Raw genomic sequence first — 19,987 nt, forward strand, 5'->3', positions numbered from 1 at the left:
CTAAAGATATAAGTAAAGCTCGACAAAATCACGGTGAGTACATGTCTCTCTCTCTAGGTGTGCAGCAAGGAAGATTGTGACAAAAAAAGACTCCTACGATACAAGACGCTCCAAGCAAAACACATATCATGTGGTGAATAAAAATATAGCTCCAAGTAACATTACCGTTGGATTGAAGACGAAAGAGGGGATGCCTTCCCGGGGCATCCCCAAGCTTAGGCTTTTTCGGCATCCTTGAATCAACTAGGGGTGCCTTGGGAATCCCCAAGCTTGAGCTATTGCCACTCTTTATCTCTTTGTCCATAAGAACTTCACCCAAAACTTGAAAACTTCACAACACAAAACTTAAACAGAAACTCGTGATATCATTAGTATAAGAAAGCAAATCACCACTTCCTTAGGTACTGTAGCAAACTTGAATTCTACTTATGTTGGTGTTGGGTTGCTATATTTTCACTTTTCCATGACTAGTACACTCTGATACTATCCATAGTTTCATCAAAATAAGCAACCAACTCAACAAAAACAGAATCTGTTAACAGCAGACCAGTCTGTAGAAATCTGTATACTTCGTATACTTCTGGTACTTCAAAAAATCTGAACAATTACGAAAGTCTGAAGAAATTGCATAGAAATCGGCAGCAAAAAGAATCAACTCAAAATCTCTTACAGAATAAAAACTAAAATTCTTTTAGTGAGCAGAAAGTTTCTGTCTTTTTCCAGCATGATCAAAGAATCATCACCAAGACTAATCATAACGGTTTTGCTTGGCACAAACACAAAAATAAACACAAAAGACACAATCGTAACAGAATTATGATGGTGAGGAGAAAACAAAACATGAAGCAAAAAGCAAAGAAAAATTTAATCATTGGGTTGCCTCCCAACAAGCGCTATCGTTTAACGCTCTTAGCTAGGCATTGATTTCAATGATGCTAACATAAAAGGTAAGGATTGAAACACAACGAGAGCATCATGGAGGATATGGCTAGCACATTTAATTCTAACCCAGTTCCTATGCATAGGGATTTTGTGATCAAACAATTTATTGGAGCAAGAATCAACTAGCATAGGAAGGCAAAACAAGCATAGCTTCAAAAATTTCAACATATGGAGAGGAAGCTTGATACTATTGCAATAAGTAGAAGCATATGATCCTCTCTCATAGTAATTTTCAGTAGCATCATGAATGAATTCAACAATATAACCAACACCTAAGGCTTTCTTTTCATGATCTACAAGCATAGGAATTTTGCTACTCTCCACATAAGGAAATCTATTCTGAAGAATAGTAGTGGGAGTATCGTCAAGGATTGAATGCTACAAATAGTTTCCACATTGAAAAACCAAGGTTTAGCAAATGGGTACTCAAGAGTATGACAAGTTTTATCATCCCTCTTCTTTATAGCATAAGTATCCTCACAATAATCATCATAGATAGGAGGCATGCAATAGTCATAGTAAATTTGATCACTCAAAGTGGGGGGACTAAAAGGATCATCTTCACATAACGAAGCATCCCAAGCTTGGGACAAATTTTAATTGTAGCAAATATATTCTCAAACAAGGCATCCCCAAGCTTGTGATTTTGCAAATCATACACATAATCAGTCTCATCATTAATAGCATGAATAGCACCAAGCATATAGCAATTATTATCATCCTCCACATTTATACCATTTGGGAGAGATACCTCTTTGCCTTTACTTTTTCTTCTTTTCTTCTTCTTCACCCGTTGTGAAGATTTACTTAATTCTTCCAAGCTTCCTTTTGCAGAGGGTGGTTGAATGGAGAGCTCCTCCTCGTTACCTGATTCATCATAAGAAATAATAGGAGGGTATTGGGAAACCTCTTCCCCTTCGTTAGTATTATCTTTATCTTCCATTTGTTTTCTTGCCTTTAAGTAATTGGCAATATAAGGATTCTCAATGCAATTCACCGCACAATATAAATAAATTTCTTCTAGATGATAATCAAGCATTTTCATGATAGCCCAATCTGGAAGGTGCTTAGTTATACGTTTCATTTCTTCATATCTCAGAAGCAAACTAAGTTAATTGTGACACGCAAGGGAAATCAAGTCATCACAATTTTTGGACACGATTTGATCATGAAACAATTTGCATTGCATATTTAAATGACCATGTTCATTGTAAAGTTCACAAGGACGGCTATCAATATTAAATATTTCAGCACAATCAGCTAGCCTCACATGCAACGACTTAGTTTCTAAATACTTATGCGTCTTGCAAAATCTATCTTCTCTTTTTGGTATATATTTGCAAACCCTATGTATACCACATAAATCAACATGCTTATAGGAGACATTTTCATCATGAATAGTGCAATCGCAATTAGCATCAAGGATATTCAAAGTATTCATGCTAAGGACATTGCAATCATGCTCATCGTTCACATATTCTAGGCCAAGCATTCTATGTAATTCTTCTTTCACCACTTGAGCACAATTTTCCTTCCCGTCATGCTCACGAAAGACATTTAAAAGATGGAGCATAAGAGGCATCCTCAATTCCATTTTTTTTTGTAATTTTCAGCGAAAGAACAAGAAACAAAAAGATTCGATTGCAAGATGTAAAGATATACCTTCAAGCGCTAACCTCCCCGGCAACCGCGCCAGAAAAGAGCTTGATGTCTACTACGCAACCTTCTCCTTGTAGACGTTGTTGGGCCTCCAAGTGTAGAGGTTTGTAGGACAGTAGCAATTTTCCCTCAAGTGGGTGACCTAAGGTTTATCAATCCGTGGGAGGCGTAGGATGAACATGGTCTCTTTCAAGCAACCCTACAACCAAATAACAAAGAGTCTCTTGTGTCCCCAACACACCCAATACAATGGTAAATTGTATAGGTGCACATGTTCGGCGAAGAGATGGTGATACAAATGCAATATGGATGGTATATATAGGTTTTTGTAATCTGAAATTACAAAAACAACAAGGTAACTAATAACAAAAGTGAGCACGAACGGTGTTGCAATGCGTGGTAACAAGGCCTAGGGTTCATACTTTCACTAGTGAAGTTCTGTCAACAATAATAACATAATTGGATAATATAACTAGCCCTCAACATGCAACAAAGATTCACTCCAAAGTCACTAATAGCGGAGAACAAACGAAGAGATTATTGTCGGGTACGAAACCACCACAAAGTTGTTCTTTCTGATCGATCTATTCAAGAGTCCGTAGTAAAATAACACGAAGCTATTCTTTCCGTTCGATCCATCATAGAGTTCGTATTGGAATAACACCTTAAGATACATATCAACCAAGACCCTAATGTCACCTAGATACTCCATTGTCACCTCAAGTATCCGTGGGCATGATTATACGATATGCATCACAAAATATCAGAATCATCTATTCAACCAACACATAGAACTTCAAAGAGTCCCCCGAAGTTTCTACCGAAGAGTCAACACGTGTGCCAACCCATATGCATAAGTTCCCAATGTCACGAAACCCGCAAGTTGATCACCAAAACATACATCGATTACTCACATGAATATCCAAACGTGTGCCAACCCATATGCGTAGGTTCCCAATGTCACAAACCCGGAAGTTGATCACCACAGATAGACACGTGCAAGACATACATCAAGTGCTCTCAAAGACTCAATCCGATAAGATAACTTCAAAGGGGAAACTCAATTCATTACAAGAAGGGAGAGGGGAAGAACATCATAAGATCCAACTATAGTAGCAAACCCGTGGTACATAGAGATCAAGACACCTCAAGAACACGAGAGAGAGAGATCAAACACGTAGCTACTGGTACATACCCTCAACCCCGAGGGTGAACTACTCCCTCCTCATCATGGAGATCGCCGGGATGATGAAGATGGCCACCAAAGATGGATTCCCCCTCCGACAGGGTGCCGGAACGGGCTCCAGATTGGTTTTTGGTGGCTACAGAGGCTTGCGGCGGCGGAACTCTCGATCTATGTTTCTTTCTAGAGGTTTCTGGATTTATAGGACCAGATGGTGGTGGGATTGCGTCAAGTGGGCCCCTGAGGAGCCCACAAGCTTGGTAGGTGCGGCCTTGGGGGGTGGCCGCGCCTACAGGGCTTGTGGCTTCCTCGGGATCCCTCTCCGGTATCTTTTTCTTCCAGTATTTTTGATATTTTCCATAAAAAATCATCGCGAAAGAATTATTCCGTTTGGCATCCGCCTGAAAAAGGGTCAAAAACACGGAAAGAACAGGAACTGGAACTTGGCACTGAATTAATAGGTTAGTCCCACACGTGGAAACTTCGGGGTGTTGCGCTGGCGTGCGGGCTGACGCATGGTCCATGCATCGGCGGTGGCGTGTTCGTCGGTGGTGGCGTCCATAGGTGGCGAGGGCGCCCTGGGCACGCGCCTCTCCTTGGTCCTTCTCTTCCTTCCTAGCAGGGTTACCTTGTCGGGGCTCTTCTTGTTCCCCTCGGCAGGGAGGCAATGGCTTTCCGAGGCCTTGTCGATCTTCCCGAGAAGGATGGCATGCCGGGACTCAGTCCTTCTTCCTTGGCGGGAGGGTCTCGCCGTGGCATTGTCTATCTCCCCGGAGGGAGCTCCTACCGGGGTCTCTTCTTCTTTCCCAGCAAGCGAGTGCTTGCCGGGGGCTTGCAATCTGCACTTGGCGGCTTTTGAGTCTTGCTTGTGCCCTAAGCTCCAGCGATGTGCCTTGCCGCTGCATAAGGGCTGCCGGAGCCCGCGCAGTAGTCCGGGGTACTGGAGACCCCAGTCTTTAGTACACCGACACCTATGAAAATGAATTAATTCATAGAAACATAACTATGCACTTGACTTAAAAACTTCATACATGTAAAAATTCTTACAATTTTGTGTAGTTTCACAATATCCAACTTGCAACCATGTTAAAAATGTTTAACTTGTTATTTGTAATGTTTTTTCATAAATGCCATATCAAAACGGTTTGTCTCATAATTAATTAAACGTAGCTCCGATTAAAATGATCCACATATGTAACTTGACAAGAAAGATGTGTAGAATAACATGGTAGCATTTATTTTGCTTTTTAGCAACTCTAAAATTGTGTTATATGCAGAACAATATAGAAACCTTAATTTGCATATGGGGACTTCCTGGAATTGTTATTCGATGTTCCATCCTCTTTTAAACGTGCTTAGAATTTCTTGTAGTTCCATAATATCGTGTGCATCCATGATTTAACATGTTTTAGTTGTCATTTGCATGTATTTGATATTCATGGCATATTATCTTGTGTTTCACATATCATTTAGACTATAGTTCTGTTTTAAATGATCTATATATGTAAGTCGAATAGAATGACATGTAGTAAAATGTGTTTAGTACAGATCTGGACCAATTTCGAAATTAACATGTGGGTTCATTTTGCAAATCCTATATTTTTTTCCGACCTCGTTTAAAATGCCTAGATAGAGTAGTTTATTTATGCTTCACCTCTTGCCATGTTGAACAAAAATTAATATTGGTGTGTACATAAACGGGAGTGAACGAAGTAATTCAAATAGAGAGTTTTGTCAATATGAAAATTGTTGCATATTGAGCCCAATTAAAGTGTAGGACTTAATTGTTGTGATTTGACATTCCTTCCATAAATAAATCGGACATGCATCATATGTGTTTGTGCATCATGCCATGTATATGTTGTGGTGTTATCGTGTGTTGATTGTTATTTCTAGATTACGCCTTCTCGATAGAGTTCTCGAAGCATGTCAAATGTGAAGATTCGTGCGACTACGTTTGTTCGTCTGCTTCACGGATTCGTTCTTCGTCCAAACATGATCACAGGCAAGGTGATCATTTCCCTAGATACCATTACTATCATTGCCATGCTAGTTATCTTGTTTCTATCGCTATGTCTTGCTGCCTACCACCTGTTAATGTCAGCCTCCCAACATTGCCATGAAAACCCTCTAACCCCCTCCGCATCCCATCAAACCATTGTTTGTCTATGTTACCACTTGCTCAGCCTTCTTATAGGATGCTAGTTGCAGGTGCAGTTGCTTCGAAGTGAAAACATCGGTTCCTTGTTATATCACCATATTATTTCTATTTTATATAATGCACCTATATAATTGGTAGGAAGTGGAAGGCTTGTCCTTCTAGCTTGGTGTTTTGTTCCACCTTTGCCACCCTAGTTACTTGTGAACCGGTGTTATGTTCCATATTGAGCACTCCAAACATGCTTGGGGTTATTATGGGGACCCCTTGACTTTCTTTTGGGATAAAACTCATTTGGCAAGACCCAACATTGGTACTATTTGCTTGATAACAACTAATGAAACTTTACATAGGGCAGTGATCACCCGTGGATAATTAATCAACCCCCCCCCCCCACCCGGGGGGGGGGCAGTGCTCCTCATGAGTGTTGGTCCAACCCAGGGCAACTTCGGTGATTTCTATGAGGCTACTATACACTAGGTTATCCCACCTGTCCTGAGAACGAGATACACGACTCTTATCAGGGTCGTTGCAACATCGGGTGGTCTTGCTGGATTTGTTTTACCCTTCTCGAACGTCTATCTCGAGCTTTAGGTTTTCCTCCAGGAGGATACTTTGGGCTATCTCGAGGTTTAGGTTCTCCACCAAGAATCCGAGGAGATCACGGGTTTTTCGTGGTCGAGGTTTCGGACGCAGCTTATGGTAGTTTGTCATGGACTAGTTGGAGCACCCATGTAGGGTTAAAACTTTCTGAGAGTCGTGCCCGCGGTTATGTGGCAAATTGGAAACTTTGCTTAACACCCAGTCATAGGAAACTCGAAGTAAACTTAATTAAAATATGCCAACTATGTGCGTAACCGTGACTATCTCTTCTCATGAGCTCTGTATCCGAGAGAGGACATAGTGGGGTTATGTGTGACGTAAGTACGTGTTCAGGATCACTTTTAGATCATTATTAGTTCACGTACGTTTATGAGTAGATCACCCCCTGTTATTCTTGTACTCACAAGTTAGCCACTTAAATAAATTCTTAGTGCTTGCTGCAGCCTCACCACTTAACCATACCTCACACATTAAGATTTGCTAGTCTTGATACCTTTGTAAATGAGATTGTTGAGTCCTTGTGGCTCACAGATTACTTCAACAACAGTTGCAGGTACAGGTAAAGTGGTACTTTGATGTGAGCATGATGATTATTCTATTTGGAGTTCCTTCTTCTTTTTCGTCACCTAGCTAGGATGGGTTCGAGGCCGGCAGCGTGGGATAGCATGGATGGACGTCATTCTTTTATCGTTTGATTTTGTCTGTAGTCAGACCACGCTCCTCTACATGATGATTGGGTGTATTGTTGTATTGAGATGTTCATGTTGTAGCTTGTGGCTTCCATATACTCATCTCTTCTGTACATTTACTTGTAACGATATGCATTCTTGCAAAATAACGAGGTGTGCTTCTATCCCTGTCGAGGCCGTCAAGCAAAAAAAAGTATAGGATCGCATCTTGGGTGTTTCCTGGGCCTCGTGTGGTGATCCTAATTTTCTCCCAAGTTTCCTTCTAGTCCAAAAAATCTCCGTAAAGTTTCGTGGCTTTTGGACTTCATCTGATATTGATTTTCGGCCAAGGAAAAAACTGCACATGGCACTAGGAATTATGTCAATAGGTTAGTCCCAAAAAATAATATAAAGTTGCTATAAAATGATCATAAAACATCCAAGAATGATAACATAATAACATGGAAGAGTAAAAAGTTATAGATACGTTGGAGACGTATCAATATCCCCAAGCTTAATTCATGCTCGTCCTCAAGTAGATGAATGATAAAAATAAATTTTTTGATGTAGAATGCTGCCTCACATGTTCACCATATTCCCTTTCTTTTTAGCATGAACATATGGACTTTTATATGATTCAAAACAATTGTCTATAGTTTGACATGAAAATTTCAATAATCAAGCATATCAACAAGCAACCAGGCCTTTCAAACTATCAATGCTAAAGAACACTATCCCTAGCCCATCATGCTCTATCATTGACCTGTTCATGCAACACACGCAAATATTAACTACATCCAATGATCAAACATGATAATGATGTACCTTAGTTGGTGCTTTGTAACAGAAGATGGAGACTCAAATTCAAAAATAAAAATTGCACAAAGTAAATTGATAGGCCCTTCATTGAGGGAAGTAGGGATTTGTAGAGGTGCCAGAGCTCAAAGTTAAAAATTTAGAGATAACATGTTTTGGATGGTATGGTTTTAGTGTTAACGAAAACGACTAAGAGTTTCCAATTTCCTCAATGCTAAAAAAAATAGGCGGTTCCCAAAATAAAATTTCTTTTATTCCTTTTTCCACCATTCTTTGACATTCTATGGCTAGCTGTATCCACGGGTACAGTCCATACCAACACTTTCCAAGGAATTTATTGTTGACAACATAAAAAATTTATATATATATATATATTGCATTTTGGGACTGGGCATCTCTATTATCGCCATACTCTCGTGCAATGAAAAGTGAATAAACACTCAAAGATACCGGCCACCTCTCGCCGCTTCATAAAATTTTATTTTGAACATTAGAGTTGGCGCATGCAAATTTACTTGGAATGGCGTTGAAGTATCGCATATAGGTAGGTATGGTGGACTCATCTGGCAAAACTTTGGGCTCAGGATTTTGATGCACAAGTAGTATTCCCCCTTAGTACAAATAAAGCCTATCAAATAGATTGAGAAGCGCCCAACCAAGGAACGAAAATCATCATATGTGAACATTAAACATAACTAACACCGAATAATGCAACACATGTCGGATCTAATTGCATAGCATAATTATTAACTTTATGTGTATTCATAGGGAATCATAAACTTTACCACCAACATTCTTACTAAAGCATAATTACTCGTCAACATATCTCACGTATCACTATCTTTATATCAAAAAACTATTGCGAAGAATCAGTTTTAACATCTAATGGTCTTCATGAAAGTTTTTATTATATCTTTCCCAGACATTTATCAATTTGTGAATAATTTCATTTAAAGCAAATTGCCATTGCAAATAACAAGCTCTCAGATAAATATAAGTGAAGAACGAGAGCACAAGTTTCTTCAAAATTTTCAACTCTCCAAATAATATAAGTGAAGCAAGAGAGGATTTGTTCAAAATTTCTACTACTATCAAAATAATCCAAGTGAAGCATGAGAGAAAATATCTTCAGAGTAACATCACGACCGTGCTAAAAAAGATTCAATGGCTACAAAAATTTAAGTGAAGCATAATGAGCGATTCAAACAAATCATAGCATAATTTTGTTCTCTCAACTGGGTGTATCGAGCAAGGTTTATTATTACAAAATAACCAGAAAAGAAAGCAAAGACACAAATAATAAAAGATGCTCGAAGAAAAACTCATGATATGTGACGAATAAAAATATAGCTCCAATAAATAATACCGATGGTTGTTAGAAGAAAGAGGGGATGCCTTACGGGGCATCCCCAAGCTTAGTTTCTTGGTATTCCTTGGGTATTACCTTGGGGTGCCAAGGGGCATCCCCAAGCATAGGCTTTTACCACTCCTTATTCCTTCATACTTCAGGATTTCACCCAAAACATGAAAACTTCAATCACACAAAACTCAACAAAATTTTCATAAGATCTATTAGTATAAGAAACCCAAACTTTACTTTCTGTTCTGGTGAAAACTTATTAATATTTTGTTTTTGCATTATACCTACTATATTATAAATTTAACATGACTTGTACCAACCGATACAAACCATAGAATCATCAAAACAAGCACATACCGCACATAATACACAACCTGTCAAAAACAAAACAGTGTGTAAATACTCAAATTTTACCCATACTTATATAACTTCAAAACTTTGGAAAGATTAGGAAATCGTAGGGAATTTGTATATGAATCTTGTGTAAAAAATTCTGACAATTTTGACGCTTCTGTGATTTTAAAAATTCTAATACTCGATGCAAAAGTTTCTATTTTCCAACAAGATCAAAGCAATCATCACCCCACATGATCCTAAAGGCTTTACTTTGCACAAACACTAATTAAAACATGAAAAGCACAATCATAACAGAAGCATAATTGTGAAAACACTGGAGAACATAGAGCAAAAGTGAAAAATAAATTTTATTCTTTGGGTTTTCTCCCAACAAGCTCTTTATTTGTAGCCATTAAGATAGGCATGAGATTTTGTTCATGCTCACATGAAAGATAATAGTACAAACACAAAGAGAGCATCATGTAGCATAACACAAACACATATAAGTCTAACATACTTCCTATGCATAGGAATCTCATACAGAAACAAATTATCAAGACAATAAATATCTAACATATGCATGGAAGAAGAAAGAAACAATAGCAATCTCATCATGAAGAGAGATAATTTAGTAACATGAATATTTCTATAACAATATTTCCCTCTCTCATAATAATTACATGTACGATCATAATAAAATTCAAGAATATAGCAATCTCATAAAATATTTTCTTCATGATCCACATGCATAAAAGTATTATAATCTTCCAAGGTAGTGGGATTAACATTAACTGAAGTCATGACTTCTCCAAACCCACTTTTATCAAAAAACAATTGTCGAGATAGACAATTCTTCAAAATAGTGAGATCATTATTACCTAATGTTGACACCCTTACAAAACCACTTTCAATACTATTGCAAACATTATTATCAATAATATTCATCATGAGTTTTAAATATTTTTTTAGGATAATAAGAAGCATCACCCCAATGATGATCATTACAATGAGTCGTGGACATGACAAAATTGTCATCCCCAATCTTGTAATGTTGCATATTATTAGCACAATTGACATCAATAGAATTTATAATAATGTCATTGCAATCATGCTTTTCATTCAAGGAGATATAATGAATCACTTTATAAATTTCGTCCTTTAACATTTCATCATAATATTCAGATTCACGATTTTCAAGAAAAAATTCACGAACATAATCAAGAATGCTCAACTCACTAGTAATTGGTTCAATATAATTAGATCTTTTTGGAATTTAGCAAGTGGATAAGGATCCACATGTCTTTACTTTTCCTGTTTATTTTTCTATTTTCGAGTGTTTACATGAAGGCAATAGTAGCAAGCAAGCAAGAAAAGGGGAAATGGAAAGAAGGCAAATAAAAAGGCAAATATTTGTGAAGTGGGGGAGAGGAAAATGAGAAGAAAACGGAAAATAATGTAATTGCAAGGAGATGAGAGTTTAGCTATAGGAACCTGATAGATTTTGACTTGATCTTCCCCAGTAACGGCGCGAGAAATCTTGACTCCCTGCTGATTTGCGTTGGTTTCCCTCCAAGCTTAAAGGGTGATGTAGCATAGCAACGTCAACTATTTCCCATAGTTATGAAACCAAGGTACGAATCCCGTAGGAAGATACACAAGACTATGTAAACGACATCTGCACACAAATAACAAATCCTCAAAACCCAACGTGTGGAGGGGTTGTTAATCTCTCGTGGGTAAACTGAGGATAGATTGGTAGATGAAAATAAGGTGATGGAAAATAAAACGCAGCAAGGTATTTTTGGTTTTTTATAATATTTATATGTAAAAAATAGCAAATATAATAGAAACGCAAATAACAAAGTAGAGATTGCAAATAGATGCTGTGAAGTAGACCTTGGGGCCGTAGGTTTCACTAGTGGCATCTCTTGAGAAAATAGTAAACGGTGGGTAGCCAAATTACTATTGGGAAATTGGTAGAAGAGCAAATAATTATGATGATATTCTAGAAAATGATCATGTATATAGGCATCACGTCCAAGACAAGTAGACCGACTACTGCGTGCATCTATTTCTATTACTGCACACATCGACCGTAATCCAGTGACAATCTACTTCTTCCACACCTCTATGACGCTCATTTTGTGACAATTCAGTGAAAAAATGTCATATATTGTGAAATTAAGATGATCCTATAACGTTTTTCACTGAATCATCACAAAATTTCCTTAAGAATGATGACAAGATGTAGACAAGATCTATTCATGTAGGAATAGACCCCATCATTTTATCGTTGATAGCAATGATACATGTGTGTCATGTATTGTTCTATTACTGAGATTGAGCACTCCAAGATTCAACCCATGACAAAACACCTCTTCCCATTACAAGATAAAAGATCAAGTTGGCCGAACAAAAACCAAATATCGGAAAAGAAATACGAGGCTATAATAATCAAGCATGAATATGACTTCATAGATCTGATTAGAAACTCACAATTTGTCAGATCCCAACAAACACACCGCGAGAGAATGAGTTACATCATATGGATCTCCAAGAGACTATCGTATTGAGAAACAAAACGAGAGAGAAAGCCATCTAGCTCCTGCCTACGGACTGGTAGGTCGGATATGAACTACTCAAGCATCATCGGAGCAGCACCAATGGGGATGATGAACCCCTGCGTGATTGTGTTCCTCTCCGAATGGGCTTTAGATTGGATTTCGTGGCTTCTGGAACTTCCGGCGGCTAAAAAGATTTTTTGTCGACTCCCTTAGGGTTTTCTGAATATTGGGGTATTTCTAGATCTTAGAGGCGGTGGAGGAGGCACCCGAGGGCCCTACTGGAGACCAGGTCGCACTAGGGGCCTTGGGCATGGACTGGTGCCTAGTGGGTGGCATGGGCCTTTTGTGGTGATCCTCCTTGGTTCCCAAGTTTCCTCCTGGGACAAAAAAAATCCAAGAATGATAATAGAAAGTTGCTATAAAATGATCATAGAACATCCAAGAATGTGAATATAACAGCATGGAACAATCAAAAAGTATAGATACATTGGAGACGTATCGGTTCCTAGCGCGAGATGATGGAGGGCGAAGCAATTGGGAGGTGCAGGGCCTACTCTGACGACGGTGATGAGCTCGGTGATGTGGCCCAGCGAGGTGTCATAGCTGGCATCCGTCAGGTGGTAGCGAAGTATATCACGCACCATGAGTAGCACAGCCTACGTGTTCACATGCTCAAGGTGGGCGTGAGAGGAGGAAGTCATGGCGGTGCGTCCACCACATTGCAAGGAAGGGTGCATGGAGGATTCCTGCTGCTGACGACCATTGTAGCGTTGGAGGTAGCTTCCCCAACATCGGCGGAGTGGTGGCGAGCGTCAGCCATAGGGTCGTCGGAGCTGGAGCCGCAACAAAGCTGGAGAACAGTGGTGCACCCCTACCTGGTGCACCAAATGTCAGAATCGGAGCTCCGCGGGCCCGAAGAAGTTCGAACTCCGGGGTGCGTAGGTTGTCCCGCCCTACTCTAGCATGCAACCTCACGGCCGCACTTCGATGTACTAGATTAACAAAACAAGAACAATGGACACTGTAGTTTACCCAACTTCAGGCCACCTCATGTTGTAAAACTCTATTCCATCTTGTCTGGATTATTTGAGGGTGAGAGAGAGTACAAAGGCATGTGCTCGCTAGCTCTGGGGTCGATCCCCTCTATGGAAGAAACCCATCCTATCTTATACTGGCCATGGTCCTCTTCCCCCGAAAACACAAGGCGGGAAGGGTTGCCACAACGGCCAGTTTGAAGGAGGACATGACTTCAGCCTATCCTGACCTTTGTCCCGTGATGCGCTGGTAGGTTTGGGGTTAGCCCCTGGCCTTGGTATTATTGCACCAAACGGAAAACCTTCGGGGGTCACTTTGGGAACCGACAAGATGGCCTTCCTCCCTTAGCACAAAAGAGGAAAGCCATCCCATACGTACCTCCTCGCACGGGTCCTGGCGCCGCTCGATGCGGTGCGCACCACCCCCATGGAGAGGAAGGACCACGTGACCCCATCGAGCCATCCTTGACTAGCCCGACCATGAGGGCCTTGGGGGAAGCCTCGAGAGGCGACCTTGCAAGGAGGGCTTCGTATGGCTCCTCACGCTGCTCACTAAAAAGTGGCTCGTGAGGGGAGCGCCCTCGTGAGGTCTTGGTTGCAAAGTCCAATGACGGGTCCTGCCGGACTCACAACTAGCATCACGTCCTGGGCCATAGTAGACTGGTGTGGGTACCCCTAATCCCACGGGCCGCACACTATTCCATCCTCCTTGGATGGGACCAAAATCCAACTCTATCCAATGTCATCCTTCGTGAAAGGTAGGTGGCATGTGGCTAGATCGTCGGCCCTCCCTGGGATAATGTCTCAAAGGTGGATGAATGCCTTCCGTGCTGCCGTCTCAACTATAATCACCCAGGTTTCCATCGATGGTACTTCAAGAACCAACTCATCTAGGAGTCATTTGCCTTCACGACCACATCAACATTGTACTTCTTCATGGTGGCCTCGACCCAGTGCCCGTGGTAGATGAAAATGGGAGGTCAGTGAAACTGGCAGTTGTCCAGGCTATCCACAAGGAGTAGGGGAAAGCTAGTGGCTAGGAGTTCCTGGAGTACGATGATCGTCTACAAAATTTGAAGGGGGGTGTCCGTGCAGATGTGCACTAAATCACCTATGGGACCTTTGGCCCCTTTGTGGTTCGGCGGGAGGTTGCGTGGCACAAAGAGCAGAAAGTACGAGGCAACAGGATGATTAGACTCGGGGCCTTTACCTAGGTTTGGGCCATTGTGAAGCGTAAAAACCTACTCCTATTTGGTGTATTGATTGAGGAAGATGAAGTTGGCATGGAGTTCTCCCCCGGCAAGGGTTGACGCGGAGAGCTATCACATACGTACAAACATACTTGGTCCTAATCCTGTGGGGTCCGAATCTACAAAGTGTTGAATCCTTTGTTAGGTTGTATTGGGCCTCCTTTTATAGCTCAAGAGGCGCCCATAGTGGCAAACAAACATGATTAGATAGCTAACAGTGCTATCATACCTAACTCTGGCACTTAAGACAAAACGCCGTAAATGGGGCCCTAGGTGGCGAGCAGGGGTGCGTTCCTGACAAGCTCCTGCCAGCTATTAGCTGGTAGTGTCTTGGTGTTTTGACACGCCTCTCGATGGGTGTCAACTAGTTGTAATTTGTCTTCCGGCGTGCCAACACCACATATCTAGGGAGATCCACTTAGCCATCTGCGAGCTTGACACCTCATCGATAAGTGACAGGTTTAGCGATGAGGCGGAGCGGTGGTAGATTTTCCCCCGCTTGCGAGGGAGGCATCTTGTGTACGTCATGCCGGTGTCTGTTTCTGGCTCTTTGCTTGGGTTGGTGGTTCCCCTTGAGGGGTTATGCTCTTAACGCATGTGCAAAAGTCATGGGCACTAGGTACCCCATTAGTAGTTCGCCGACAGGAGCCCCCGGACCTGGACCATACGCGCTCGCCTAGCGCTGTTGGGCCACGCCCAAATTTCATGCACGGGCGTGAAATTGCAAAGGGCTAACAGCCAACCCACTGTTCTGGAATGTCCCACCACTTCAGGACGTTTCCACCATGCGCGTTGCATGCATTTCACGAATCTTGCGGCGGGTGCACATGGCTTAACGACCTGGTCGTGGCAGAAGCTACATCTTTGTGGATTGGATTGATGGGCGGTAACCTGTTCACCCATGATGGTGGGCAATGGCATAGGTGGAGATGGGGGACGACCATTGGAGCGTAAGAGAGCCAACACCCGCACCCTCCCTATAAAAGCAGGAGGGGAGTGGTAGGGAATGCTCATCCATCATTCTCCTATCCTCCAACCTAGGTTTGCCTGGCTGGATCTTTTCTTCTTGCCCTTTGAGGTGGCTTCGGTTATTGTCAATGGTGGGGAGGTGCAGGCACCCCCCATCTTCTATGGGGGGTAGCAAGAGCCTCCCTTTCGAATCATGCAGTTTCTTCAATCGTGGCGATGGAGGGCGCCACCAGTGCTCAAGGCGGGGGTTCTAGAAGGTCCCGGGGCCGCCGAGGAGTCATGGTCGAAGGGGAAGGAGTGTTATGCCCGACCCACTTCAGGTGACGATGGCACTGCTATTGCCGGGACATACCGAAGGCACGGCGTTGTAGTTCGTCGTCAGGCTACGTGATCCTCCCCGCCACAAGGAGAAGGATGCCTCCTCGCCAGGACCAGAAGTATGCCTCCCTGCTAGGACCAGAAGGGTCAAGCGCATGGGAAAGGTGGACGAAGCCGGTGGGGAAGAAGTGGGCAGGTGCAGATGATGGCGCTGCCGAGGCTAGCTGTTGATGATGTTGCTATCAGTGATAACGATGAGTCTGAATAGCCTACCCTATCCTCGGAACACTAAAGGTCGCCTCCATCACAGTATTCATCATGTCCATCGCCTGCGCAGGCGCCTTCCCCACCACTGGACCCCTCGCCACGGCCAAGGAAGTCTCCATGCTCTTCGGGACCTATCACAGAGAGCATGGTCGTCCCTAGTTGTCAAAGGTGGGGAATCCTCCCTTCCCTCGAGAAGAACACGCAGAAGAAAATCTCCCACCCATGCGCACCAAACATGGTTGCATGGGCGGGAGGATCTGCCGCGATATCCACAGAACCACCGCTGCATCCACCCACACGCAACCGAGTACCTTGCCGACGATTTTCACGATCGCCCGGAACAGGGAGCACGGGAGCCACATTCCCAGCGGTTTTTCAACCTCCGTAACCCTAGGAAAAGGGCGAGGGAGGCACAGACGCGAGAAGATAGATTACGGTCAGTTAACACCCGTACAGAGGCGTGTCAAAACACCAAGACACGACCATCTAATAGGTGGTAGTAGCTTGCCGGGAACGCACCCCCGCTCGCCACCTAGGGCCGCATTTATGGTGCTTTGTGGCAGAGTTATGTATGATAGCACTATTAGTTATCTAATCATGTCAGTTTTCCACTATGGACACCCCTTGAGCTATAAAAGGGGTCCGAAGTCAACCTAGCAAAGGATTCGACACTTGGTAGAACCAAGTATATTTGTACGTACGTGATAGCTCTCCGTGGCAACCATTGCTGGCGGAGAACTGTGTGCAAACTTCGTCTTCCTCAATCATTCCACCAAAACTGGAGTAGGGATTTACGCTTCACAGTGGCCCGAACCTGGGTAAACGCCCCAAGTCTCATCATCGTGCTGCCTTGTAGTTTCTGCTCTTTGTGCCACACGACCTCCCTGGCGAACCACAAAGGGGCCAAAGGTCCCATAGGTGATTGAGTGCACACATGCACCGACATCTTTGGTGGGGAAGACATATGGAAGGTCGACACCTCATCTATAAGTGACTGGTGTTTCGATGAGGTGGAGCGGCGGCAGATTGGCCCGCGCTTGTCGTGGAGGCGTCTTGCCGGGACTTGTCGAGGATTCCTGTGCCTTGGTCCCCGACAGGAGCTGGGGGTTGTTGACATGTCTTGGGATGCTTGTGTACGTCTTGCCGGTGTCTGGTTCCCGCTCTTTGCTTGGGTTGATGGTTGCCCTTGAGGGGTTATGATCTTAACGCGTGTGCAAAAGTCAGGGGCACTAAGTACCCCATTACTAGGGCGCCGATAGGGGGGGTCATCAAAGTTTTGAAAATTGATTAGAATAGACAAGAAATATATAATTTTTTTAATATAGGTACTAGGTTTAGGTTTGGGAAAATATTTTTATCCTATCTAACGTTCATGATAACTAAGGCTTCCTATAGTCAGGATGGCTCTGGTACAAACTCTATGTGGACCCCGAATCATAAGTCAAAGTCATTGAACGCACGTGTATAGTGATCCGAGGATCAATGCTCACTAAACACATAAAACTGAATAATCAAGTGTCTTACATCGATTACCTGCTTTCTTACACAAATTATGACCATTATGGTTGTCGGCGTTCTGGGAATGGGGGTACCCAGACCTGCCTCCCTGTGGCCAAGGGCAGGCTCACCTCACCGAAACCAACCAAGAGGTCCGCGACCATTCAGAGTAAGACCCTCGTGAGGGGACAAGACTTATGAGGAGGGGGAGCTTCAAGACCCGTAGGGGGCTCCTCAGGACCCCTCGGGAGCGGTGGATATTCCGAGGCAAGGCCGGGCCTCAGGGGTCAAGGGTGATGCCAGGAAAGGACAGGCGAGCAGAAGATGGGAGGACGGGCAGTTTCCCCTTCGGCGCAAAGGAGGCGGGAGCGCACAGGGGTTCCAAAGGCATCTTCCAAAGGTTTCCCTTCTAGTGCAACGAAGCCGCCGCCGCCCGCCAGTAGGGAAAACGTCCTCCTCGGGCCCGTCTCTACAGCTTGGGCAGTTACTTTGCAGGCAAAGACCACCATTGGGCAGGGGAGCATGTTCCCCTGATCCCCCTCAAAATTGGCCGTTGTGGGATCCCTTCCCACGGAACACTTAGGGAAGAGGACCCGGGCCTCCATTATAAATAGAGAGGGTAGGATACTTGAGTAGGGAGAGTTGATTCCAACCCAAGGGCAACACACCAAGCCACTTGCCCTCCGGAGGCTCGAGATGACTATATTAGTTCATCCACCAACCTCCGCGAGAGGCAATACACCAAAAGCAGGAGTAGGGTTTTATGCTTCACAGCGGCCCGAACCTGGGTAAACTGTTGTGTTTTGTGCTACCCTCACCCTCGAGTGAGTCCTTCATCGTTTCCATCGAGTAGCAGGCCAAGTGAGGCTGAGCTGAGGGATATCGTCGTACACGCTCGTGTGTTCGAATCCTTAGGGTTTTGCGGAGCCCTAAATCTGACATTTGGCGCACCAGGTAGGGGCTTGTCGACATTTCCTCCAAGCTCTGGGCTCACCAAGCTCCGCCACTCCAATGGCTAACGCTCGCTGGGTTTGGCAGAGCGCTGCGCCACCCGCGTTGCCAGAGAGCGCTCGTCGGTGCGGCCGGCGCGTCACCCGTGGTGAACGCTGCCACCAGCCCCAAAGTTCAAGAGCAACAAGGTTCCTCCCAATCGGTGACCTACTAGGCTGATGGTCGCACCGCCACTCCGTCACTCGCCAGGCCTTCAGGATCGGATCACGCGCCCGGCCAGAGATGGCCCATGGCCAGCGCGAGCTTTCCATGGCAACCGAGCTGCTCTGCTACCAGCTTGCTCCTGACTGCCATGACGACTCGCTCCAGCGCATCGTGGAGCTCATCGCCGCCGCCGGTGACTCAGCGGCGCTCTCCTGCTCGCTCCGACCCCAGCCGTCCCTGGCAAACAACAAGGAGCAAGACGCGCCACGCCCGCCCCCGTGGCGCGTCACTGACCCCAATCCTAGGCAGGAAGCGCGAGCGCGCGAACGACCTCGTGAACCCAGGGCGGGACCCGGAGATGAAGCAAGCTGCCAGGTGGTTTCTCGGCCCCGCCCCGATGTATGCGCACCCTCGGCGCTGCAAATTCCATGTCGTGAGTGTGCCCTGATCGAAGCAGACCTCGTGGAGCAATAAGACCCGGCGGCTCCCACGCGTACTGTATCCGTTGGAATGGTGGGGTGCCTCGCTATCGACACCGAGCTCTACCCCGCTGCATGGCCCTGCAAGTTCAAGCCCGAAGCCCCTGCATTACGATGGCACACAAGATCCAACTGAGTTCCTGCAACTCTACACTATGAGCATCAGGGTGGCAGGCGGAGGCGACCAAATCATGGCGTGTTGGTTCCCCATGGCACTCAAGGGTGGCGCACTCTCTTGCCTCCTCAACCTCCCGAAAGCGTCCATCACCTCCTGGGACGGCCTGCGCGAGCGCTTCATCGCCAACTTCCAGGGCACCCGCGACCGCCCTCCCACCGTTAACGACCTCTGGCGCATCAAGCAGCAGGAGGGAGAGACCCTGCACAAGTTCATACAACGCTTCACGGTCATGCACCTCAAAATCCCCAAGGTGTCGGACGAACTCGTGAGCTCGGCTTTCTCCGACAGATTCACCGACCTCAAGATGAAGGAGGAGCTCGCCATGAACGATGAGATGAGCACCGCACTTGAGATGTTCAACTTGGCAAGCAAATGCGCCAATGCTGAAGAAGGATGCCTATCACTCCTCGGGCCCCAAGAAGTGGACCCAAAAGAGAAGAAGGCCAAAGCCAAGGAGGTGAAGTGCAAGGCCCCGGTGGTGCTCGCCGCCGAACCCGAGGCGAAGCATGTCCGACGGGGAGAGCGCCGGTCCGGAGGGGGGCCGACGTGCG

The sequence above is a fragment of the Hordeum vulgare genome, chromosome 4H, assembly GCF_904849725.1.
Source record: "Hordeum vulgare subsp. vulgare chromosome 4H, MorexV3_pseudomolecules_assembly, whole genome shotgun sequence".
NCBI classification, from domain to species: Eukaryota; Viridiplantae; Streptophyta; class Magnoliopsida; order Poales; family Poaceae; genus Hordeum; species Hordeum vulgare.